This window comes from Cervus elaphus, chromosome 19 (assembly GCF_910594005.1).
Source record: "Cervus elaphus chromosome 19, mCerEla1.1, whole genome shotgun sequence".
Taxonomy (NCBI): Eukaryota; Metazoa; Chordata; class Mammalia; order Artiodactyla; family Cervidae; genus Cervus; species Cervus elaphus.
The window spans coordinates 45,230,115-45,237,966 of record NC_057833.1 but is presented as its reverse complement, the minus strand read 5'-3'; the positions used below and the strand labels follow the sequence as shown (position 1 = coordinate 45,237,966).

The 7,852-nt window shown below is 46.8% G+C and overlaps 1 long non-coding RNA gene across 1 annotated transcript; it reads right to left on the bottom strand.

Moving 5' to 3' along the window:
- Nucleotides 1–1,397: 1,397 nt before the first annotated feature.
- LOC122676103 lies at nucleotides 1,398–5,922 on the bottom strand. Its single transcript, XR_006335425.1, has 3 exons — nucleotides 5,847–5,922; nucleotides 4,523–4,739; nucleotides 1,398–1,532 (listed from the first exon to the last, which is right to left on the bottom strand). It is a non-coding gene; the product is annotated as an uncharacterized LOC122676103 (long non-coding RNA).
- Nucleotides 5,923–7,852: the final 1,930 nt, after the last annotated feature.

The window sequence follows — 7,852 nt, the reverse complement described above, 5'->3', positions numbered from 1 at the left end:
TTTATAATAACTCTAAATGGAGTGTAACCTTTAAAAACTGAACCACTATATTGTATACCCATAACATGTAACAGTGTACATCAACTAGACTTCAATTAAAAAAAAATTCAAGCTACAGCCCTGCACCATAAGAACTTATTGCACCTGGGTTCCCAGCAGTGAGATGGAGACTATAGAGTAAGCCATCAGGATGGACCTTTTCTCACTCTGCTCACGAGGCCCAGCTGGAGATGAATCTAGTCTGTCCAGTGTTCTCAGGTTCATACGTTCATTTAGGGATATCTTCTAGATCAGGGATTATCAATCTCAGCACTATAGATGTCCTCATCTGTATCAGAGACAATGGAGGGGCAGAGCTAGCCCTAGCATTAAGCATAGTGGTTATCATCACAGGCTTTGGAATCGAAGATATGGGATCAAACCCAGCTTTAGTGGCTCAGTCTTCTCGTCTGTAAAATGGGGATAATATCATCCATGTGAGAGAGTACCTGTGAAGAATAAGTATGAAGATACATATATAAGTGGTTGCTTAGCCCAGCGCCTGACACATAGTAAGTGCTAAGTAAATGGTAGGTTAACCGTTTCCTGTTGTAGGCTTCACAGAAGAGTGTGTGGATGGGGATGTTAGCATTTAGGAAACATTACTCTATGTTGCATTACCCTATGTTTCATATCCTATAATTGCTTTCATGGATGTAAGTAGAATAGACTCTTCCTTCCTCAGGTGTGGTACCAGCTGTTGATGAGGTGATGCTAATGCCTGGCATAAGAAGCTGAGGGTGGAAGAAATAAATGCCACTTGTCCCTCCTCTTAGATCTGAAACAAAAAAGCTGATGTATGCTTTCTTCATTTGTTCTTAACTGATGGTAAGCTTTCACAGTGATTATAGTGTGAAGTCTATAAAGAGAAAATATGAATTTTCCCTTATGCTTAGCCCTTGGATCTTACCAAGTTGCATATCCAGGGTTGGTGATCAGAATCCAAGTTGACCCCACCCCTGCTCCCAACCACCAACACTTCTTCATAACCTCATCACTCAAAATTCAGCCTCCCAAAGACTGAGCAAGAAATTCTGAATTATTCGCTAAGCAACTCAGGTTAAGGAGAATTGGTAGAAAAGGTGAGTCAAACAGATGAAGAGACAGGGAGAGAACCATTCTGTGATCCATTCAGCCACAACTTAAGTACCTGCCTGCCAGCCATCGTGCTTGGTGCTGAAATTGCAAAGATGATCAAACCTTAGCCTCCGACCTCAAAAATATAATGGACGTTTCTTATCTCGGGAGCAGGTTAAAAATGTATAAACATTCAACAGGTTGCAAACTTAAAGAGTTGAGTGGTTTTTGATTTTATTTCCTAATAGAAAGCTGTTGTTTTGCACAGAATCAAGTAAAGACACAAAACCAGATCAGTCTAAGTGTGAGATGCAGGTGTGTCCAGGGCCTTGTGGGAGAACAAGGGCAAGGCAGGATGTGTTCTGCGTTCCTGGAGGGATGTGGTGTTCCTCACAGAGGCTCCAGTGTAAGTGGAGCTGTGGAGGAGAGAAACAACATGACGTGGACAGGAAACTTTGAAGAACCCTGTGTTGCTGGAGCATAAATTGTGAGTCTGGAAATGATGAGCTTTGAGCTGGAAGAGGGAGGGGAGGACTTCATCTATGAGGTGGGCTTTATCTCATGGGTAATGGGAAGTTCTGGGCAGGTTCCTGTCAAAGCCGGAAGTGGTCAGCTGTGCCAGACAGCAGCGTGGAGGCGGGGCTCAAGACCAGGGCCAGGGAGGCCATTGCCATTTTCCAGATGAGAGGTGGGTAAGAGTTTCAACTAAGAAACAAGCTTTTACACATAGTGTGGACACAAACACACACAATTTTCCAACTGAAGATTTTGGTGTATTCTATAGAAAAGCCCACTTGAGCTTGGTAGACACAAAGGTGGGATTGTCCAAGAGGAACTCATTTCCCTCTAAACATTATTTTTTAGTATCAGGAGATTTCAAGTATGAGTTCGGTGCTCCTAGGTTAGGTCTAAGCAGCATGTACTTTGTGTCCTTGGCATTTTTTGTTTTTGGAGACATTTGTGAGAAAGTAATTCTTATCCTTTTGGGGTTTTATTTGCTGCTTGCCTCTTCTCTGAAATATTTTGTTATCTACTCTACTGGCAAGACTCTAGTCTGGGGAGTGAGCACCATGTATTAGCTCATATTTTCCACCTTTAGTTCCTTACTTCTTTCCTAGTATTATGTGGAAGAAACTCTCAAGCAGCAAAACTGATGAAAAGATTTTATCTCCTCTCCATCACTCCCCATTGACTGATGTGTTTCCTCATGTCCTGTTCCTTTAGAATAGGAGACTGAAAGATCTGCTTCTTCATTCCAGAACAGAGGTTCAGAAAGGCACTGTGGGTACCCTGGACTCTGATGGGGAGGGTAAGCTTGGGACTGCAGATTCAGAACAGCCTTAGCCGCCTGCATACCAGCTGGAAGAGGGGAGGGGAGGCAGTGACGGTGACCAATGCACAATGTCATCTATCCAAACTCTCATGCTTCAAAGGAACGTTGATTTCATTGTTCCCCAAAGGGAACCAGTAAATAACAAGATATTGTCAGAGCCCGGGTGTTTCCTGCTGGAGACAAGGATGCTGCCAAGTGTTGGAAGCCTTGGAATCAAGGTCTGTATGAGCCATTTGTGAGGATGATGGGTTTGGATGAGTGACTTCACCTCTGAAAGATGCATTTCCACTTTGTAGATAATACAAGTGATAAATAAAACCTGTTGTTTGCCCTTACAGGTTGTGTGATGTTGGATGTAGAAATATTTTGGATACTGAGAAGTGCATTTTGGAAGTGATGGTCTAGCAGGAGAATTTTCTCTTAAATATTAAACAAAGCACCACAGAAGCAGCTTTGATGGTAACAAAGGGTTTGAAGAAGTAGAGAAAGTATGCACAGTGCTCCTTCAGCTGGGCAGGAGTATATAATGCTGTCTTGCTAATCCACTACAAGAAGACCTATGACAGATGCTTACAGGCTTCTTTTTGCCTTGCAGCCTACTTTTTTCTCTCTCTCTCTCTTTCTTTGCAGATTTTTACAAGCTGATTTCCATGCCAGCCAAGGTAGACACCCATTGGAAAGCAGACACTGGGATTTAACATTATAAGAAGGTAGGCACTGGCCTCAGACCCACCACCTGGGTTTGAATCTCAACTCTGCCCTTCACTCCCTGCGGGTACCTAGTAGGTCTCTTCACCTCTCTTGACCCAAGTTTCTTATGCATTGATTGGTAAGGATTCTGTTAAGGTCCTTTCCAGCACGTGGATTCTGTATTGTCTCAGCTAAGAATCAGTAATGGGCTTCCCATGTGGCTCAGTGGTAGAGTCCACCTGTAGGTTCTATCCCTGGGTGGGGAAGATCCTCAGGAGAAGGAAATGGCAACCCACTCCAGTATTCTTGCCTGGAAAATCCCATGGACGGAGGAGCCTGGCAGGCTACAGTGCATGAGGTTACAAAAAGTCTGACACAACTTGGTGACTAAACAGCAAGAGTCAATAATACGTTCCCGGGGCTGAAGAGCCTGGTGTTGCTGAGTGACTGGCTCATCACTGGTGCAGAATCTCCTGTGTGCATGGAAGTTATCAGAAGCTGATGTTGCTCTGCTGAGTTCTCTGGTTTTGTGTCCTCACAGTGGTGTGGAGACTGGGTATGCCGCTGTGGCTGCTGGTTGGCCCAGTTTGCCCAGGATACAGGAATGTGCTGGGTGCAGACAGATATTGTATTTTCGTTCAGTCTTAATTCTGGGAAAGCAACAAGGGAAGAGGCTGGGGAGGGGAGTGGTCATGCTACACAGGCACCCGAGGTGAGGGGTGGAAAGAGGGTCACTTGTTAGAGGCCACCGCTGAGACCTGCAGAGGGTTGAGCATTACCCCGAGGGTGGGTCCCGTTTCCATTTTAGAGCTGAAGTAAACTCTTCAGGCCCTGTTGTAGTTGGCTAATGGCGATCCCCAAACCACAGGCTCCAGAGATATGAGCCAGCGTTCCAGGAAAAGCCACCCACGGGAGCAGGGAGGACAGAGGGAGAGAGTTCAGAGTAGGGAGGACAGAGGGAGAGAACCCAGAGCAAGGGCATGTTTGGGGCTGATTGCTTCAAACAGAGGGTAATTGCGTCCTCCAGCAGCTCAGGGTTCATGGGTCACGCCTCCAACACAGTCCAGTCCACATCCACGGATGCTTACTTGGCAGAGTTAAGCTTGTGCTCCCCAAAGTCAACATCCAGAGAACCTAGGGAGCTGTGGGGTCACTGTGCAGTTCTTCATTCTTTTTTTTTTCTAGTTAAGAAAGACCAGCCCACCACTTAGGAGCCTTGGTTTGGCTGGCTCTCCAAACCCCTGGTCAGATGGCTATCTTTCAACTAAAATACAGGGTTAGTTGAATTTTCTTCCAAATTTCATTTCAAACAATTATCTTGGCATGTTATCTGTAATATCCCCTTTGGAGAATTTTTCCATATTAAAAAAAAATTCATCATACCTTGCGAATACATGGATTGAGAATATAGCCTCAAGTGCGTCAAGATACGTGAAGACTTGAGTGACTCCTGAGCTGTTTTGACTGCGGCTCACAGGAGTGTACAACAGCAAAAGAAGAGAGTAGAAAGATGCCCATCTGGACCTCGTTGGTAGCAAAATCGGAGCTATCTTCCTTGCCTTCAGGTCAGGTCATACTTGAATCTTTAGACCCTGTGGCCCTCCAATACACACACACATACGCAGAGAGAGAAAATACACATTTGTAGGCAATAATGCACACACCCACTCTCCTCCTCCCTGGAAGTCACATACAGAAAATACACATTTGTATGCGATATTGCACACCCTTCCCCCAAACACACAGCAATTAGGAGTTGAATTCCCCAGTCTGCTGAGCTGGACTTAGAGACTCTTAGAGCAAAAGGGACTCTTGAGAAGAAAAAAGGAATTCCACTCTGGTGAGGTTAAGACTGCAGTCCTTAAAAGCGAGGTGGTTTCACCGAGACTGCTTTAGAAAGGGACCAGTCCTGTCGCTCCCAGAGGGGAATTGGGTGAAATACCCTGGGGAATGGGTCCAGGAGCCTTGAAGTTTGGAGCAAGCACTGGGATTGGGTGACGCGCTGGGCTTCATCTTCTGCGCATCCCCACCTGCCCTATCACTCCCACCGCCCCGGGACTTTGCTCTGTTCTCCACCCATCTCTGAAAACCTTCCATCTCCAAGGCGACTTCAAAGCCCCCTGGGAAAGCCAAGTTGCCAATTAAGCTTCTTTGAGGCAGGTTCTCATTCCTTCCCCCACTAATTGAAATGTTACTCCTTTTACTAAACCCCTAAACCACCCAAACACAACGGTCTTCCTCATTTGCATTGTAACAACGTCCCTAATATGCCTCCAAGAGCCCTCCGTAAAGGGGACCTTCCCTCTCCTCCAGGCATGAGCGGTATGAAAGCAAAGGCCTTCATTTCCATCCGTATACAGCTGCTCATTAGCTAAGGTGGAAGAAATTCCTTTTATTCTGGATTTATTTCCCAGGATGACCATATCTTTTTCTTTTTGTCTCAGGTCACTGTTCCCAAACTAGGCTTTAATTGCTGATAGTGATTGAATTAATACATATTTACAGCCTGGTAAGGTTAAAGAAGGTCTCCTGTAGTTTTATTTGAGACATTTTATTTAGCCTGCCATAAAATCATTAACAAGTTGCTCAGTGTTAATTCTCTGTCCTTTATCTTGTCTCTGCCTCTTGGGAAAATTGGGTGAAGGCCGGTGGCTTTGGGGCAGGCTGGATTATCAGGCAGGGTGGACCCTGGGTCCCCAAACCTCACCTCCAGATCCTCCTCTGTTCAGAGAGGGGTGCCTCTCCTTGGTAGCAGCAGATAGCTCAGGGCAACACTGTGCTCTCCCAGGCACCCAGCCAAGAGGCGCAGGCGGGTGATGAAATCCCATCAAAGCCACAGGGCTGGGCCAGGCTCCTGAATTAGCTCCCACCAGTAACTCGAGCCCCAAGTGGCCCACAGGCTGGGCACTGAGCCGAGGTGTCAGGCCGGGCGACGGCCTGGCCACTGGAGCCCGCCCAGAAAGAGGGACTGAAAAACCAGGCAGGAGGGGGGCCGAGGGCCAAGGGCAATGCCAGGGGAAGCCAGGGGTTTTCCAAACTTTACCCTGGGAGGCCTGAGGGCTGCCTGTGAAAAGTCAGTCTTGTTGCAGTCCTTCTCTCTCCTTCCCATAAACAGCTGGAGCACCATGGAGGCTCTCTTCTCCGTGGGGTTCCAGGACTCTCTATCCGTTCGGAGGGTAATTGGCTTACCAAAAATGAAGCTGGCTGAGTCAGCCGCGTGTCTGCCTGCCCCCAGAGTGCTGCTCCCAGGTTCCCAACACTTCTTTCCTCTCCCCCTTGCCTTGCCTGGGCCTCTGGCTACTTTTGTCTCTGATCCATCCCTGAGGAGTGGATCAGACTGTGGCAGTGGCTGGCATTCCCCTAAAGTCATGTTGCCATATGTTTTCTGGCCACACATCTCTATTTTCCAGCTTCCCTAGTAGTAGACACAGTGAGGGGAAGTGACAAGGGCCAGCTCCGTGCTCTTTGCCCTGTCTGGCTGCCTGGAGTGGACAAGATCCTCTGGGCAGCTTTTAAAGCTAAATGTTAAAAATGGCAGCTCAAAAATGTAAATGATGGGTGGAGGGTGGCTGTCCCACCCATCCTATGTACAAGCATGAAATCAGTGTCTGTGGGGTGTAAACCACTGTACGCTATGGGGGCTGTTTGTTACAGCAGGGAATTCACTACTCAGTCTGAGACTGTTATGCAATACTATGAACTGCAGGGGCTGGCTGCCTTTACCTAGAATGTTCATCCAGTGACTTTCTCATGCCTCCCTTAAGACATAGGTCAAATTCCAGCCCCTCTGAGGAGCCTTCCAGTGGGGAGGGGAAACACAAACATAGCTTTATCCACTCATTCAATCATGGACACCAGCAGAAGCCACCTTTGCCCACCTCTAGGCAGGTTGAGCCAAGCAGGAACATGGGACATGGCCCACTGGGCGAGATTTAGAAACAGCCGGAGGGCCAAAATCCTCTAAACCAAAGAATGCTCCTCTGAGACTCGGATGTCATCATTCTTTACTTCTGAAATCTGGTTCAAGAGACCTGGATAAGGAGAATAACTACTGAGCTGGTTTTTTGGGTGATTCAGAAAGTTGGAGCTAAATGGGCCCCTAGAAATTATCTGATCCTGCCCTTTCCCTTACAGATGAAGAGACTGGGGCCCAAAGTGGAGAGACAGAAGTAGCAGTTGGCCTCCTGACTCTCAGCCTGCTGCTCCTTAATTGCACTTTTTAAGCAAGGCAGGTAACACATTGTTGTCAAGTCTCCCATTGCAGCCTCTGGTCCAGGCTCAGAATTATTTGCTCATATATATATATATATATATATATATATATATATATATATATATAGCACCAGGTCTTTGTTGTAGCATGCAAGATCTTTCAGTTGCATCACGTGAACACTTAGTTGTGGCATATAGGATCTAGTTCCCCGACCAGGGATCAAACCCAGGCCCCCCACATTGGGAGGGCAGAGTCTTAGCCACTGGACCACCAGGGAAGTCTCAGAATTATTTGTTTTTTCCAACTCTCCAAGACGTGTTTCAGCCCAGCCTGTTTCAGTGTTCTCAAATACTGACCATGCTGCCTTCCATCTGAGCATTTCAGGTCCAAGTTCTCAGTGCTGACTTCCAGCTAGAGCAGGACAGGGAGTACCAATGCTTCCAAGGTTAACTGTTCAACAGCCCCAAGGATGGACGTGGCCCATTCATGAAACAGAGACC